Genomic DNA, 17,196 nt, shown 5'->3' with positions numbered 1-17,196 from the left:
AGACAGAAGATACAAAAACATAAGATAGAGAGACAAGAAATAGGTCTCTCTGAAATTCCACAAGCTCTTTATACACAGACAGCTTTGTGTGAGAGACACTGAGCTGGAAAACATGGGAATTCCATGCGTTTAAGCTGAAAAGCATGGTCAAGACCTGGCCTCCTTGAAGGTCACCATGACATCACTTTGATGTTTCCTTAATATCTAGACTGGACAAATCAAATATTTTGAGTGTCGCTGATAGTGGGTTGCTACACATTCTTTCCAAGAGGGAGTTTTAGAGGCCAAAACATTTAAATAATAATAAAAAAATATTACTTTTTGTTCGAATGCTTCATAATATTTCTGAGTTTCCAAATGTAAAAGTAATTGTGTCACTAGATGAATACGTGTTTAGTTAATCTATAAAATATTTGAGGTTGGATGCTGAATGTGGGGTTGAACTTACTTTCTTCTGTGGAAAACGAGAGGATTTTTTTATTCATACAATGAAAGTAAATGGTGATGAAAATTCCATTCTTCAAAATATCTTCTTTTGTGTTCCACAGATCATACAGTCATACAGGTTTGAAATGTCATGAGGTGAAGTAATGACAATATTTAACATTTTGGGTGAACTGTCCCTTTAACATAATATAAAATTAATTCAATTTGGTAAACAGGGAAGCTCACACATGTGTCATGCACATACTGTACATCTCACTCAAACATCATTGGTTTTGTGCATCACACACACCCATTTGAACTTCTGTGTTTACCAGATGTTTCTCTATGTATGTGCTGATCAACACATTTACTTATGTAACTAAAAGCCAAAATTAAATCTGCTCATCATATAAAATGATTGTATCTCTTCACAAGAATCTACTTAATTTATATTGATTCATCTGACAACACCTTTAAGACCCTTTTGGATCTTCTAAGCCTTGATTACCTGGGCTTTCAATGGAGGAACATTTATCAGATTTCATTCAAAATACAACTTGTTACTTTGTTACGTTGTTGCTTTAAAGATTAACAAAAGTCTCATGATTTTGGAACAATAGGAGAGTGAGTAAATAATGACAGAATTTTCATTTTTGTATGAACCCTTTAAACCATGATATCCAAAGATATAGTGGTGGGTCCTACCGCCCCACCACTAGTGCTTATTTAATATGAGACTAAACACTCCCATTTACAAACACAGACATAGACAGAAACTTACTACCCCGACCTGACAAGAAAGAGAGATAAACATGGGGTCAGAGACAAAGTAGGGGGAGAGAATGCAGAAGCTTTAAATAAGGGCTCCTTTTTAGCAATGGGGGTTCACTGGGATGCTAAGCTTGTAAAACCAGAGTGATTTGTGATTGGTTTTATTTGGCTCCTCTGCTAGCAGATATTTAATTATTGCCTGTCCTTCTCCTTTGTCAAAAAGGTCATGACACAGTGTTTTTATAAATCAAGTAAATCAAGTAAAATCTTCCAATCCTCTAGTGTTAAAGGGTCATGAAACCCCAGGCTACTTTTTCTGAGATTTTACAGATGTGTTTGTGTTCACCGGCTCTAATCCTCATTTGTGCACGTGTGTGTGAAATGCGGTGCTGAAGTGAAATAGCGAATCAATTTGATAGCCGAATTATAATAGGCTGCCAAATAAAAATAATAATAATAATAATTATTATTTAATACATTAATACGAGAAAGAGCCTAATATCGTCTTGAATATCGACAAAGACATCTGCTATCGTTGTTATCTCTGACTATCGTCGATACACGATTCTATTGTCTATCAGCACAAACCTAGTAAAAACTAACCAGTGCTGAAACGGGGTTTCATGACCCTTTAACAACAGATAAGACAGATCTGAGACCAGCAAGAGCAGAGGCAGAGCCAGGATTAAAGTATGAACTCCCTGCCATCTGGATGCTGAAGTCCAGTTGGTGGAGTGGACAGTGAAAGGGAACGAGGGTGCTGATGGTCCTATAGCATGAGCTCACGAGACAAAGTGAGACCTCCCACACCCCTTTCTGTGGGGTCCTTTACATTGATAATTGGAGGCCTTCCTTGGCCACTGAAAACATTACAGTTATCCCCACCACAGCAAGCCCACCCAGGGGATGAAGATAGAGATAAACTACATACGGCCTGCTGTGATTTTATCCAACATCCTGGACAAATACATATGAATACTATTTTTCACCACCTGCTGCTCTACACACCCACTCCATTTCAACATGTAAAGCAGCCCTTTTGAAGCTCATTGGAAATTTCAACTCTATTGTTCCATTGTAAATGGGGAAAAAAGGATGACAGCATCCTAACTCTAACAGAACCTCATAAATGAATGAGGCAGACTCATGAAAATTATCTTAAGAAAGAAGTTAAGAATTTTTAAGGTAAATTTTCATTCTCATATCCAGCTATCCCCTTGTCATTCACTGTGCAAAAAACACAAGTGCTAAATATCAGCCCAGGGAAGAGTCCATGTTCATTCCTAATACACACTATAAACAGACACTTGATCTGAATGTTGCTCTTTTATGACTATTTATGATTATTGCTTGCTTTATTATAGGGTACGTGAAATTATTTTAAATTTATGTATTGGACTGCACAATAAATTAGTAATAAATTATGAAAAAGATCTTGTAACAGAGAAGTTCCGATCAAACATGAAAAAGGGCTATTATTTTCAAATTTAATTAATGTTAGCAGTGCAAATTGACCAAAATATCAATCTATAATTACGACGTTATCTTATATTTTGACATAAATGCATGTGACAGACATTTTTATCCAAAACAACAAAAACTGTATTCAAAATATACATTTTAGCAACTCATGCAATCTCTGCAGCGAACTCAAATGTTTAAGCTACAGGAAGGCAGCACAGCTTTTTATATCTTTCCATTAGTTCTCCAGTGAGATAAGTCCTACCACCAGCATTCATTTGCCTATAGTTTAACTCTTTGCAAATTTACAGACAGTGAAGCAGCAGCGGGGTCATGCTCCACTGATTATCATTGAATGCAGCATGTGGATCCAGAGTTCCCAGGGGGCTGCGGAGGTTAAAGTCAGGCCATTAGGTGCAGGTACCCTCTGGGCTTGATGATGCATCTCTAAAACGCTGTAGAGGTCGTGAACACCCAGGTCTTACTAGGGTGAAGAGAATGAAAGAGCTTACTTTCCTTGTCTGTTTGGGTGCATGTACAGTACACTGGATTTGGTGAGGCCTGTTAAATCCAGAAGCTTACAGGATTAGCTATAAAAGTGCTAAAGGTTCTTCATGCAAACAGAGAGCACAATCACAGTCAACTATTTTACAAATATCAAGGTTACAAATTAACCAACCATAGTTATTGCCTTCAAACCCTTTCTCATTTATATAAATGAAACATTCATTGAGACAAAGCATTGCATTTCCTTTGTCACCTGGAAACATTCTTTTCATGCTTTCTCTAAGCTATTGATTAATGAGAGCAATAAATCTCAACTGAGCTGGTCTGAACTCAACAGACAGAGTCGTTCTAGCCAGTCAGTCACACACCTTCTTTGTCATCACTGAGAAATCACATTAATTGACATGAATTCTTTCAGGCGGTGCATAAAAATGTAACAGAGACTGCTTTATTTAACAATGTCAACAAGCTACTGTTAATCGAGAGAGATTAGGGTCGAATAGGTAAGGTCAGACCACATCACGAGTTATTAAGTCGAAGATGTACACTAATGCAAGGAAACATCCCACCAGATGCAGCAGGACTAAATCAACAAAAACAGGGCACTTATCAACAATTCTCTGCCATTTTTCATTAAATGTGGCTAAACAACTTGACTATGTTGCTCTCCTTTACCAATTCTGGCTTGTGGTAACAGGAAACTAAACAAAAAGTTATGTACTGTCCTTTGGTGGCCATGTTTCATTGGGACTCTGCGAGAGATGCCCTCTCCTGACATTTTCGAGGCTATAGAACAGCACTGGTCACTATGGTAGCCTGTTCAGCACAACAAGGGAAGGTTGTTTCATGTAAAATCTTTAGTGGCTATTAAGGTGAGAGTAAAAACATTGAGGATTAAAAGGTTTAAAAGGTTCTTAACAAAGAGGAGGGAAAGGCTGTTGAAATATGGTCGCCTACTGTGACACCCTGTTGCTTGCTGACTGCCAGTATGGTCCCCCTGACAACATAGAAAGCACACTTGCAATCGCAGATAGACACTAAGTAGTGTTTAAGTGAAATTGCCACTGTCATTAAAGTCTCTACAGGCAGACAACAATTACTCTTTTGAATTAACACAACTCATATGTAATTAGTCAAAGATCGTTTCATTAAGGATTTCAACTGTACTGAAGAAAAGGTTGGCATACTCAAGAAATAAAATAACACAATAGCAACAAGGTAAACTAGGGCTGCCCCTAAAAATCAATTAAATGATAGTCTACGAGAAGTGGCTTAATCAAACAAGTTTTAATTAGTTGGCTGGTTGCAGAAAAAAAAACTCAACCGGAAGAAGCAAAGTCACACAGACTGTGATGGACAGATTACACGGCTGCTATATATTTATTAATTTGTTTTTATATAATGTAGCCTGTAGGGCTGTGCCAGTCAACTTGACAACCACCCCTGGCCAAATACCAAATGAAGTAGCATAACATTTTTGTGTGTTTATAAATGTTGTTTGAGGTGAATATTACAGCACAAATTTAGTGCACAAGTTTTGTTTACAAAATAAATAATAGGTTAGACATTAAATGTTACATTACAATCACAGAAACAATTCGATTTTTTTGCCAGGTACATGAGCCCATAAATTTAAGAAATATGTCAGCTTAGTATTCCATTTTGCAATCTGGAAGCCTAATTTTCCATGAAACTAACAATATTTCATGCGTTATTCCACTGGACATGGAATCTTTTGTTTTATTTCCCAAATCTTCACTCACATCTCACCCATTCTCACAGCGGATTATAAATGTTTCTTCCTTTCGTTCACTTTTAACTACTCATACACATAGTGAAAATGAAAAACAAATTACTAGTTACTGTCACTTTAAACTTCAGTGTATTTCAAAACCATGAATTTATTTTAAAAAATGTCCTTTTTCTACCGGTCAATCTCTTCTCGCCTCCTCTCCTAGTCTTTCTCAATTGAGAAGCATGTAAACAAAAGCTTGACATGTTTCTGCAAAGGTAAGATTATGTGTATCCCACCATTATAGGGTGACACACTATCTCACTGACTTCACTGGCATTCATGACCTAATGGGACAGTAAAGTGTCCACTTCATCTGATCGTGGTTGTTTCTCTCTATTAGTGCTATTAGATCTTTGCGCTGCGTCCGACGGTATTGACCACAACATTTTTTGAATTTGAATAGACTAGAATACTTTGTTGGTATTAATGGAAGTGCATTAACATGGTTCAAATCGTACTTATATGACCGTCATCAATTTGTAGCAGTGAATGAAGAGGTATCATATCGATCAAAAGTGCAGTATGGAGTACCTCAAGGCTCAGTACTAGGGCCGTTACTCTTCAAGCTTTACATGTTACCCTTGGGAGATACCATCAGGAAACAGAGTGTTAGCTTTCACTGTTATGCTGATGATACTCAGCCCTATATTTCTTCACAGCCCAGCGAAACATACTAATTTGAAAAACTAGCAGAATGCATTGTCAATATAAAAAACTGGATGATGAGTTATTTCTTACAGTTAAATTCTGAAAAAACAGAGGTGTTAATTATAGGGCCTAAAAACTCTGCATGTAATAACCTAGAACACTGTCTAAGACTTGATGGCTGCTCTGTCAATTCTTCGTCAACATTTAGGAATCTAGGTGTGCTATTTGATAGCAATCTTTCCTTAGAAAGCCACATTTCTAGCATTTGTAAAACTGCATTTTTCCATCTCAAAAATATATCCAAAAATACGACCTAGGCCCTCAGTGTCAAATAAAGAAATTTTAATCCATGCGTTTATGACCTCAAGGTTAGATTATTGTAATGCTTTATTGGGTGGTTGTTCTGCATGCTTAATAAACATAAATTCTTACTAGAATCAGGAAGTATGACCATATTAGCCTGGTTCTGTAAACACTGCACTGGCTACCTATTAAACATCATATAGATTTTCACGGTTTTCTCCCAACCTCATTGAATCAAGCATCTATCTCCCTTCTATTAAAAAAAAATAAAGACCCAACTGCAGTAGCTATAGACCTATCAGTTTATTGAATGTTGACGTAAAAATTCTAGCAAAGGTGCTGGCAAAGCGCATAGATGTGTGTCTTCCTAATATTATATCTGAGGATCAGACTGGGTTTATTAGGGGACGTCAGATGTCATCTAATATCCGGCGTTTGCTAAACATTCTTTTTAGTCCATCTCTTTCTACTAAGTCTGAAATGATCATTTCCCTTGATGCTGAAAAAGCATTTGATCGTGTCGAATGGAATTATTTATTCACTGCATTAAAAAAATTTGGCTTTGGGAACAATATTATTTCATGGATTCGCCTCTTATACACTGCTCCCTCTGCAAGTGTTAAAACTAATGCTGATAGTACATCATTCTTTCCCCTCTTCCGTGGGACACGGCAGGGTGTCCCCTTTGTCTCCTCTGCTCTTTGCTTTAGCCATCGAGCCTCTTTCTATCGCCTTAAAAACATCTCCGTCTATATGTGGGATTCATAGGGGTGGCACGGAACATCGGGTTTCTCTGTATGCTGATGACTTGTTGTTGTATGTTCAAGATCCAGTTGGCTGTGTGAATGAGATTATGCACTTGCTTGACACCTTTGGCTCTTTTTCAGGTTACAAATTAAACTTTACAAAAAGCGAATGTTTCCCTATAAATGATATGGCTAAGAAAATTTCTAAAAGCGCCCTACCCTTTCATTTCTCCCCTGCAGGGTTTCGATATTTAGGTGTAAACATTTCATACCCTTTCAGTTCTCTGTTTAAGAATAACTTCACAAATTTGGTTGATCAAATTAAGCTTGATTTAAAACGGTGGGACAGCCTGCCCCTTTCTCTTGTAGGAAGAGTGGAGACCATTAAAATGAATGTTTTGCCACGACTTTTATTTCTCTTTCAGTCTATCCCTCTTTTTCTACCTAAATCTTTTTTCAAATGCTTAGATAAAATTCTTTCTTCATTCATTTGGGCAGGTAAGATTCCTAAGGTTAATAGATCTATCCTTCAACGAAACAAATGTGATGGAGGTCTAGCCCTGCCAAATTTTATTTTTTATTACTGGTCCGCTAATATTTCTAAGATTTTCTTATGGTGTAATGCACCGGAGGTCAACTGGTGCACTCTAGAAGCTACTTCTTGCCTTTCTTCTTCCCTCCCAGCACTAGTCTTTGCTCCTTTGTCTCTGCGTCCCTCTAGTTATACTAAAAATCCCATTGTGTTATCGACATTAAAAATTTGGAAACAATTTCGACAACATTTTCATTTGGAGTCACTATACGTCTCAAGTCCTATTTGCAATAATCACTTGTTTTTGCCACCAGGTATTGATCACACCTTTAAAAGATGGCGAGATAAGGGCATTGTTTGTTTTTCAGATCTTTTTATTGATAATTCTTTTGCTACATTTACCAATCTTATTTCCAAATTTAACTTACACTCTACAGGTTTGTTCAGGTATTTTCAACTCCGTAATTTTGCTAAAACCAATTTCCCCAGTTTCCCTCTATTACCAGAAAAATCTCTGCTTGAGAAATTATTGTCAGCTTCTACAGGTGGTAGTCGTATATCCTCTATCCATGCCATGTTACTTTCATCTAGTACATCTTCTCTTAACTGCTTGAAGATAACCTGGGAGAATGAGTTGCAAATCAAGTTATCGCAAGAGCTATGGTCTGAGGCCCTTGCTAGAGTTAACTCTACCACTGTATGTGCTCGGCTAAGTCTCATTCAGCTAAAAGTTTTGCATCGAATTCATTTGACTAAAGCTAGACTTCATAAATTGTTCCCACAAACAGAAGACTCCTGTACCAGATGCTCCTTCTCTCCCGCTGATCACACTCATACGTTCTTTAGCTGCCCAAAATTAACCTCATTTTGGGCTTCTTTTTTTGACTTCATGTCTAGGGCTCTGTAGGTTTCTTTATCTCCATGTCCTATAGTTGCCATCTTCGGCGTGTCTCTCCTGTCTTCTATCACAAGGCAGAAAGCAGAGGTTATTGCCTTTGCTTCTCTTATAGCCAGAAGGTGCAGTGTCTAACCCCTCCCCCAACTACCTCTTGGTTAAAGGATCTGATGTCATTCCTTTCACTTGAAAAATTGAAATATGCTACTCGGGGCTCAACTGACAAATTTTATAAAACGTGGAACCCGATTCTAAATCTTTACGACTCCATGTCCTCTCTTGATTCCAACTAATTATATAAATCATGGGTGTGCAAACATTGAACCGATTTTTGAACCGGTATATGTGTGTATTGTTTTGGATGCATATGTGTATGTTTGTATGCTTCTTTATACTATTTCCAATTAATACTTTACCATCCATATATACTATACTATCCTTTTCTTTTTTCTCTCTCTTTTTTATTATATGCATCTTATAAGTATAATTGTATACAAATACTGTTTGTCTTATATTTTCTAATCCTCCTGGGGGTTCTTAGGGTGGGGGGTGGCTATGTCTATTTATTTATTTTTATTATTCTCCTTGTCTCTTTCCTCATTTAGTTATATGTGGGAAAGAAATGTGTTAAAAAGGAAAAAAGTGCAGACAATGTTTTCTCTTTTATGATTGTTTGTTTTTCATTTTGTCTGTATAATAAAAATTGGGGTAAAAAAAAAAACATCATATAGATTTTAAAATCTTGCTTATTACTTATAAAGCCCTGAATGGTTTAGCACATCAGTATTTGAATGAGCTCTTGTTACATTATAGTCCTCCGCGTCCGCTGCATTCTCAAAACTCTGGCAATTTGATAATACATAGAACATCAAAATCAAGGGCAGATCCTTTTTCTATTTAGTGCCCAAACTCTGGAATAACCTACCTAACAATGTTTGGGAGGCAGACACACTCTGTCAGTTTAAATCTAAATTAAAGACCCATCTTTTTAACCTGGCTTACACATAACACTCTAATACGCTTCTAATATTCAAATCCGTTAAAGGATTTTTAGGCTGCATTAATTAGGTCAACCGGAACCGGGAACACTTCCCATAACACCCGATGTACAGTACTTGCTACATTGTTAGAAGAATAGCATCTACGCTAATATTAGTCTGTTTCTCTCTTATTCTGAGGTCACCGTAGCCAGATCCAAATCAGATGGTCACTGCAGTCACCCGGATCCAGTACGTATCCAGCCCAGATGGTGGATCAGCACCTAGAGAGGACCTCTATAGCCCTGAAAGTCAGTGGAGACCAGGACGACTAGATGAGCTACAGATTCCCTGTAAGGACCTTGTCTCAGATGGCCACCGGGACAAGACCACAGGAACCAGTTGAGTCCTCTGCACAATGTGACTTGCTGCAGCCTGGAATTGAACTGCTGGTTTCGTATTGCCAGAGGAGAACTGGCCCCCCGACTGAGCCTGGTTTCTCCCAAGGTTTTTTCTCCATTCTTTCACCAATGGAGTTTTGGTTCCTTGCCGCTGTCACCTATGGCTTGCTTAGTTGGGGACACTTCATTTTCAGCAATATCGTTGACTTGATTGCACAGATAGTATTTCAACTAAACTGAGCTGGATGATGACTGAATTCAATGATGAACTGCCTTTAACTGAAAAATTAGTGTTTACTATTGTCATTTTGCATTATTGACACACTATTTTCCTAATTAACCCTCTTGAGTCGACTAACGCGAATACGTGTTTTGTGGCATATTCTCCTGATAAGACCGAAAAAGAACTTAAATTACACTTTCAGTTTTGATCGTACAGATAACAGCAAAACAATAAATTGAATCTGTAAAGGGTCTACTTTTATTCGTATACACACATAATAACAACAAAACTTTGTGCATTTATAAAATAAACAAAACAAACAGAGTGCGCTGTCTGCCGCCTTGGTTCTGTGTGGTCTTCATTTAGAAACGCTTCATTAAAATGAACTGTAACTCACCAAATACTCAACACAGAGACATGAGAGATAGATCTATATAAAGCTTGACATGTCTTTTAAACTGAGTAAGTCTTATCGAAAACAAATATTCTGTGATAAAGTAATCCATATGAAAACAACTCGATGTCCAGTCTTTCACGTCTCCCATCATTATATCTAATGCGACCACTGCCGGGGGCGCTATTGATATTACAATCATCTATGTGAAGCTCTGTCCGACCATCTACGGGTAATTTACGGGTTGATTGCTAACAAAGCAGCGAGACTGTACTTCATGTTTTTTAAATTTTACCGTTCACTTTGCGCTGAGAGGAATAAGACATAATTCAATAAAACCGCTGAGAGGAATAAGATTTGGATTACCTCAGAAAGAAGAATGAAGCGGCTTGACCCAACAGAGATCATAAACATGAGTAAGTCTTTTTTATTATTAATCTACTTGTATTAGTTTTCATATAACTTGTACAGATTTTACTAGTTAGACTTTTTTCAAAATATAATTCCTGACTAAATGTATAATCAAATGAAACATTATGAAGTTTCATTTACATCATCTCAATGTTTCAGGATGCCAGGATGTTTTTGTTGTTGTTTTATGTTCTAATATAGACAGCAATAAGATATAAAAGTTATATGAGGTATGTGCCAGGTACATGATGTTCATTTATATATTTCAACATGACACAATACCAGTCAAAACTTTTGAACAGTAAGATGTTTTATGTTTTTGTAAAGAGTTCTCTTCTGCTGACCAAGCCTGCATTTATTTGATCCAAAATACAGAAATTTTCATTTGCTAAAGCAGTAATATTGTGAACTACTTTTACTATTTTAAACAACTGCTTTCTATTTGAATACATTTTAAAATTTAATTTATTCCTATGATCAAAGCTAAATTTTCAACATCATTACTCCAGTCTTACTCCAAGTGTAACAATATACACTATACCATTCAAAAGCTGGGAGTCAGTATATATAGAAATTAAAACTTTTATTTAGAACACAAGTGATGTTAAATACAATAATCAAGTTACAAACGATGCTGTTCTTTCAATTAATCAAAAAATATATATAATAATAATAAATGTTTTTTTGAGTAGGAAATCAGAATATTAGAATGATTTCTGAAGGATCGTTTGACTGGAGTAATGATGCTAAAAATTCAGCTTTGAAAGTCAGCTTTGATTGTTCCTAATAAACTGTTTATCTGCACTCGCAAGTGTATCTCAAGTTATTTTGTGGGATAATTAAATATATTCTAAATAAACTACAAACATAAAAATATATACATTTATTTTGTCCTCACATTATTATAACTCTTCCCTCTTTGTCACACACCTGGCTGAAAGACTCATTATGCAGCTCATTAAGCTCATCTTTGTCTTCTCAGGTGTGAATCACACAAATATTCATGGTCAATCACGCCTACTCACATATGCCCTTTCGAAACAAAAAGTGTCTTAGAAAATTTAAATCAATCTATTGTTTTCTCTGAGTAAGTAAACAAGATGATTTTCACATCATTTTGCAGCAAAAATTCTAGGCTACAAGGTCCATGTTTGACAGTCTTGTCAACAAATGTTCTCTAGGTGTTTTATGACCTTATTTCAGTGACTTTAAAATTGTAATTTTTTTTTCCTAACCACGCATGAACGTTGTTTTCTCAAAAACACAATCATGTACATACATGCTATTTACATATTATTGTAGCCCAGTTTGTACTGATTACAGTGTTGTTATACTTTAGCCATGTATATGTTTATAAGCAACTGAAAAAAGCACAAAAGTCAGGGGATGTCAAAACTTCTCCAGGCCCCCAAAACCCCTTAGACCCCAGAGGGTTAATGCTGTAAAGTTGCTTTGACACAATCTGTATTGTTAAAAGTGCTATATAAATAAAGGTGACTTGACGTGACTTGATGTGACTTCAGGATTTCGAACGGAAGTAGTAGGTCATCTGCATACTTTTCTGGGTACTTATGAATTAGTTTATTTCACATATTGTTTTTCACTTACTATATAGAAAGGAAGTAGGCTTATTCGGATACAGGGCAGGTTTATAATCTATATAGAGACTTTTATCAGGCACAATTATTTCTTAGTGAATTTGTAGTAAACTTTATATGATATGAGGGTGTAGCAAAAGTATGAGGGGTGATCAGCTGTGCTTCAGATAGTGGGTGTGGTATGACAGGCACTGATGTGCTGTGTGAAAATGTATGTTGAGCTTTACCCTAGGTTTTCTATAACGAGAGGAACATTTTTGCACGATTGACTTTCTGGCATCCAAGGTTAATGACAGTGCAATGAGGCCCAGTCTAAAGTTGAGAGCCCCCCATCACATATCTAATCATCACTCATCAAAACATGAACCTGTGCTAACATGCTAACGTACATGTGTTTGAATCTGCCCATGTTCCTTCACTTCACAAAAGACAGAAAAATAAATGTGTGCACTCCTTGTTGTCTTTTGTGTATGTTCATCAGTTCACACTTTGGTTTGACGTTTCAAGAAAAGCCATTTATCGTTATGATTATCTGATTTTTGACAAACGTTTGTCAATGGGCATGACCAGAGAGACCCTTCCAGGCATTCCATGCTATATCTAAACAGGTTCACACGCAAACATACAAAATTAAGTTTCTTTTATACTGGAGTAATGCTGTGTAGATACAAGAAAAATAGTTTTTGGTTACCAGTGCCACTGTAGGAATGTGCTATTTGCAGTCAGACATTATTAATTTATTCTGTAAGCATCTAATAACATGGGGATATCAAGATATAGCAATTTTCTCTCTTCATGTCTGTCCCAAAAATTCATGTAAAATTTTGTAGTTTTCATTAAGCTGCTGATATTATTGATTTCTTTATCTTGAGTCAAAATGATTTTAAAAAATTTTTTATTTCTTTATTGAGTATTGATTTCACTCTATCTATAATGTTTTCAGGTTATCAAAGGCAAGTTAATTTAACTGACCTCTGACTGAACCATAAGTAAAAAATTACTCATCTGAAGTAGTGATGGGAAGTTCGGATCATTTTACTGACTCAGATCTTTGAATCTCGTTCAGCATAAAGAATGAATCCTTTTTGAAGTCATTTCGTTCATTTCCTTCTTTTCAGCATAATATAATTAAAATGTTACATGTTAATATCCAAATTCCCCAACACATTTACGCAAATATTGATCACATTATATCAACTATAATGCAACACAGACCAAATTTTAAGAAACAGAAACGATTAGTTCATTGCATAGCTGGCTGTGCAGTTCACCTCACCTCATGTACGTTCTTTTGTCACGTCACATCCCATCCCTGTAAGGTTGACTGAAAGCTACACAGTCTGTTCCGGAAAGAGAAATGATTAGTTCATCTCCCAAATCTTCAGGTCTGAGTTGTTCATTCTTTTGTCACGTGACTGGATCAGTGTCTTGTAATGTTGTGTTATATTCAGGAATTATCAAAGTGATTTTCCCTATCATACAGATAAAGTTTAAATCATTAACCAACTCTTTATTAACACATTAGTTCTGGAAAAGAACCATCACAGAAATACACAAATGTATAAACTGAAATCAAATTTGAGACCAGAAAAATTACATAACTCTAAGAGTAAAGAAACAAACGGGAATTATTAACTAATTTCTGTATCCATTGCTGCTCTCAATTCACGAGAAAAAAAAAGAACAAACGACTCATACCCGAAGACTCAGGAGATTAACTAATAATTTCTCTTTCCAGCACAGACTGCAGAGACTCTAGTCCAGGGATGGGCAACTGATTTATTATTTAAATCGCCATCACATAATGCTCACAAACAACGGGGATGCCAGAGTTGCACTTGCCTCAAATTTCAAAGGTAAAATCCATAGTAAACAAAACCTTTTTGCCAAATTTCAGAGTTATGTTTAGTCTTTGTTCTGTTTTCTTTGTGTTTTCGGTTCACCAGTTCCCCATTGACCTAGTTTTACTTCAACGCCTAATTGTCATTTCGTTCACCTGTGTTTGATTAATTAACTCATTAGTTCTTTTGTTTGCTCCCCTTCAAATACTCTCAGTTCTCTCTTAGTCTTAGTCCATTCATTGTCATGTCTAGTTTGTTCTTTGAGTTATCTGTCTCCTGGTTATTCTCCTAATTAGAAGTTGGAATTAAAGGATATTGTGCTGGATTACTCCTGTGTTGTGCGGCTATCTCCTAAGAGCACACACCCGTGACACCAAATGCATGACAGAAATGTTTGCACTGAACTGTGGGTTCTTAGGGGGTTCCTGTTTTTAGGGTTTCCACGGGTTAGGGTGACCATATGCACCGTTCATACGGGACACGTCCCATCCAGGATTTTAATATTGCCTAAAATATCCAGGTTTTGGCTGTTTGCAAGTCGATCATTGTGTGACATTCATGAGAGCTAGAGAGCAGAGCAGATGGCTCCTTATGCTTTCGGATCGCTCTCGTACCTACTTTGGTGTCTTTTTTTTTTTTTTTGAGCAGCGACGCTTCAAGTCAAACGAACGAACAAACACGTGCGCATATTTGCATCGCTTTGATCCTTCCCTGTAGATCTCACCTTCTCACGCGCAGCCCCACGATTGGTCGATTATGTATAATACCTGCATGTTATTGAACAAATTGCTTTGGATGTTTTAGGCAATATTAAAATCCTGGCCGGGACGTGTCCCGTATGAACGGCGCATATGGCCACCCTACCACGGGTCCTCAGTTTAAAGGGGGGCTACAATGTTGTTTCATGTATTCATAGTTGTTCACAGTTTTAAAGAGATGGATTCTCATGCTAAATGGCCAAAGTTTTAAAAAATAATTTGGACGAATGACGGAGAATTTTTGTGCCGAAAATCTTCCGGATTGGTACAAGTTTCGGCTGTTTTTTTTGATTGTGGATTTAATGAGGTAGACATTGGTGGAACTCCTTATACAGGTCCTTCTCAAAAAATTAGCATATTGTGATAAAAGTTCATTATTTTCCATAATGTAATGATAAAATTAAACTTTCATATATTTTAGATTCCTTGCACACCAACTGAAATATTTCAGGTCTTTTATTGTTTTAATACTGATGATTTTGGCATACAGCTCATGAAAACCCAAAATTCCTATCTCAAAAAAATAGCATATCATGAAAAGGTTCTCTAAACGAGCTATTAACCTAATCATCTGAATCAACTAATTAACTCTAAACACCTGCAAAAGATTCCTGAGGCTTTTTTAAAAACTCCCAGCCTGGTTCATTACTCAAAAACCGCAATCATGGGTAAGACTGCCGACCTGACTGCTGTCCAGAAGGCCATCATTGACACCCTCAAGCGAGAGGGTAAGACACAGAAAGAAATTTCTGAACGAATAGGTTGTTCCCAGAGTGCTGTATCAAGGCACCTCAGTGGGAAGTCTGTGGGAAGAAAAAAGTGTGGCAAAAAACGCTGCACAACGAGAAGAGGTGACCGGAGCCTGAGGAAGATTGTGGAGAAGGACCGATTCCAGACCTTGGGGGACCTGCGGAAGCAGTGGACTGAGTCTGGAGTAGAAACATCCAGAGCCACCGTGCACAGGCGTGTGCTTTTGAACCAGAAACAGCGGCAGAAGCAGCACTGGACTGTTGCTCAGTGGTCCAAAGTACTTTTTTCGGATGAAAGCAAATTTTGCATGTCATTCGGAAATCAAGGTGCCAGAGTCTGGAGGAAGACTGGGGAGAAGGAAATGCCAAAATGCCTGAAGTCCAGTGTCAAGTACCCACAGTCAGTGATGGTCTGGGGTGCCATGTCAGCTGCTGGTGTTGGTCCACTGTGTTTTATCAAGGGCAGGGTCAATGCAGCTAGCTATCAGGAGATTTTGGAGCACTTCATGCTTCCATCTGCTGAAAAGCTTTATGGAGATGAAGATTTCGTTTTTCAGCACGACCTGGCACCTGCTCACAGTGCCAAAACCACTGGTAAATGGTTTACTGACCATGGTATTACTGTGCTCAATTGGCCTGCCAACTCTCCTGACCTGAAACCCCATAGAGAATCTGTGGGATATTGTGAAGAGAAAGTTGAGAGACGCAAGACCCAACACTCTGGATGAGCTTAGGGCCGCTATCGAAGCATCCTGGGCCTCCATAACACCTCAGCAGTGCCACAGGCTGATTGCCTCCATGCCATGCCGCATTGAAGCAGTCATTTCTGCAAAAGGATTCCCGACCAAGTATTGAGTGCATAACTGAACATAATTATTTGAAGGTTGACTTTTTTTTGTATTAAAAACACTTTCTTTTATTGGCCGGATGAAATATGCTAATCTTTTGAGATAGGAATTTGGGGTTTTCATGAGCTGTATGCAAAATCATCATCAGTATTAAAACAATAAAAGACCTGAAATATTTCAGTTGGTGTGCAATGAATCTAAAATATATGAAAGTTTAATTTTATCATTACATTATGGAAAATAATGAACTTTTATCACAATATGCTAATTTTTTGAGAAGGACCTGTATGAGCATTTCTCTTGGAAAAGCGCGCCCACGCACACGTTGACCAGAGGAGAGCGAGACCGTGCCCATCAACGCACTTCATTGGAAAATCCTCGGCAGCGCTGCATAGGATTTGTTCAAGAATGTCTCCAAATAAGTGTGTTTTTTGGATGTGAGGGAAAGTTTACCATGTTCAGCTTCCAAAAGAACCCAGCGTTATACGAACAGTGGATGCAGATTGTTTTTCCGGGGCAGCAACGGAGTGTAGCAAGTGCGTTTGTGTGTTCTCGTCATTTCAGTGACGAATGTTTTATAAACAAGGCCTAAGTCGATGCTGGATTTGCACATCGTTTGCTATTAAAACATGGAGCGTTTCCAGTGATAAAAGACCCCATTCATGTAAATACAGCTGCATCAGATTTCTGTCTTTTGTTGGAAATCAGCACATAAGTGAATATATGTTAATGGAAACAACACGAAACATCAGTATTATAGCTCCGCCCACGGCACGCCTCCAGGAGCTTGGCTTTTTCAGGAGAGAATCGGAAAGCTGTATTTATCTTTTATAAATATGATAAAACTAAAGACTTTTTGGAGATATGAAGGATGCAGTACTGTTCTATAGGTACTCAAGATTAACATGAGAT

At 37.3% G+C, this 17,196-nt stretch overlaps 1 protein-coding gene across 6 annotated transcripts in view; it reads right to left on the bottom strand.

Annotated features, from left to right (window-relative positions):
- LOC109071450 (collagen alpha-6(IV) chain-like) overlaps positions 1 to 17,196 on the bottom strand; it is a 128,686-nt gene that overhangs the window by 85,303 nt on the left and 26,187 nt on the right. Inside the window, exon 2 of one of the 6 annotated variants that reach the window (XM_042760786.1) lies at positions 13,365 to 13,428. The exons of the other annotated variants lie outside the window; for them this stretch is intronic. The gene's annotated coding sequence lies outside the window, so the exon portion shown is untranslated. The remainder of the gene's footprint in view (positions 1 to 13,364; positions 13,429 to 17,196) is intronic. 6 annotated transcript variants of the gene reach the window in all.

Source organism: Cyprinus carpio, chromosome A7, assembly GCF_018340385.1.
Source record: "Cyprinus carpio isolate SPL01 chromosome A7, ASM1834038v1, whole genome shotgun sequence".
In the NCBI taxonomy this organism is placed as follows: Eukaryota; Metazoa; Chordata; class Actinopteri; order Cypriniformes; family Cyprinidae; genus Cyprinus; species Cyprinus carpio.
Note: the sequence above shows the minus strand (reverse complement) of the source record. Positions and strands in the feature narration are given on the sequence as shown.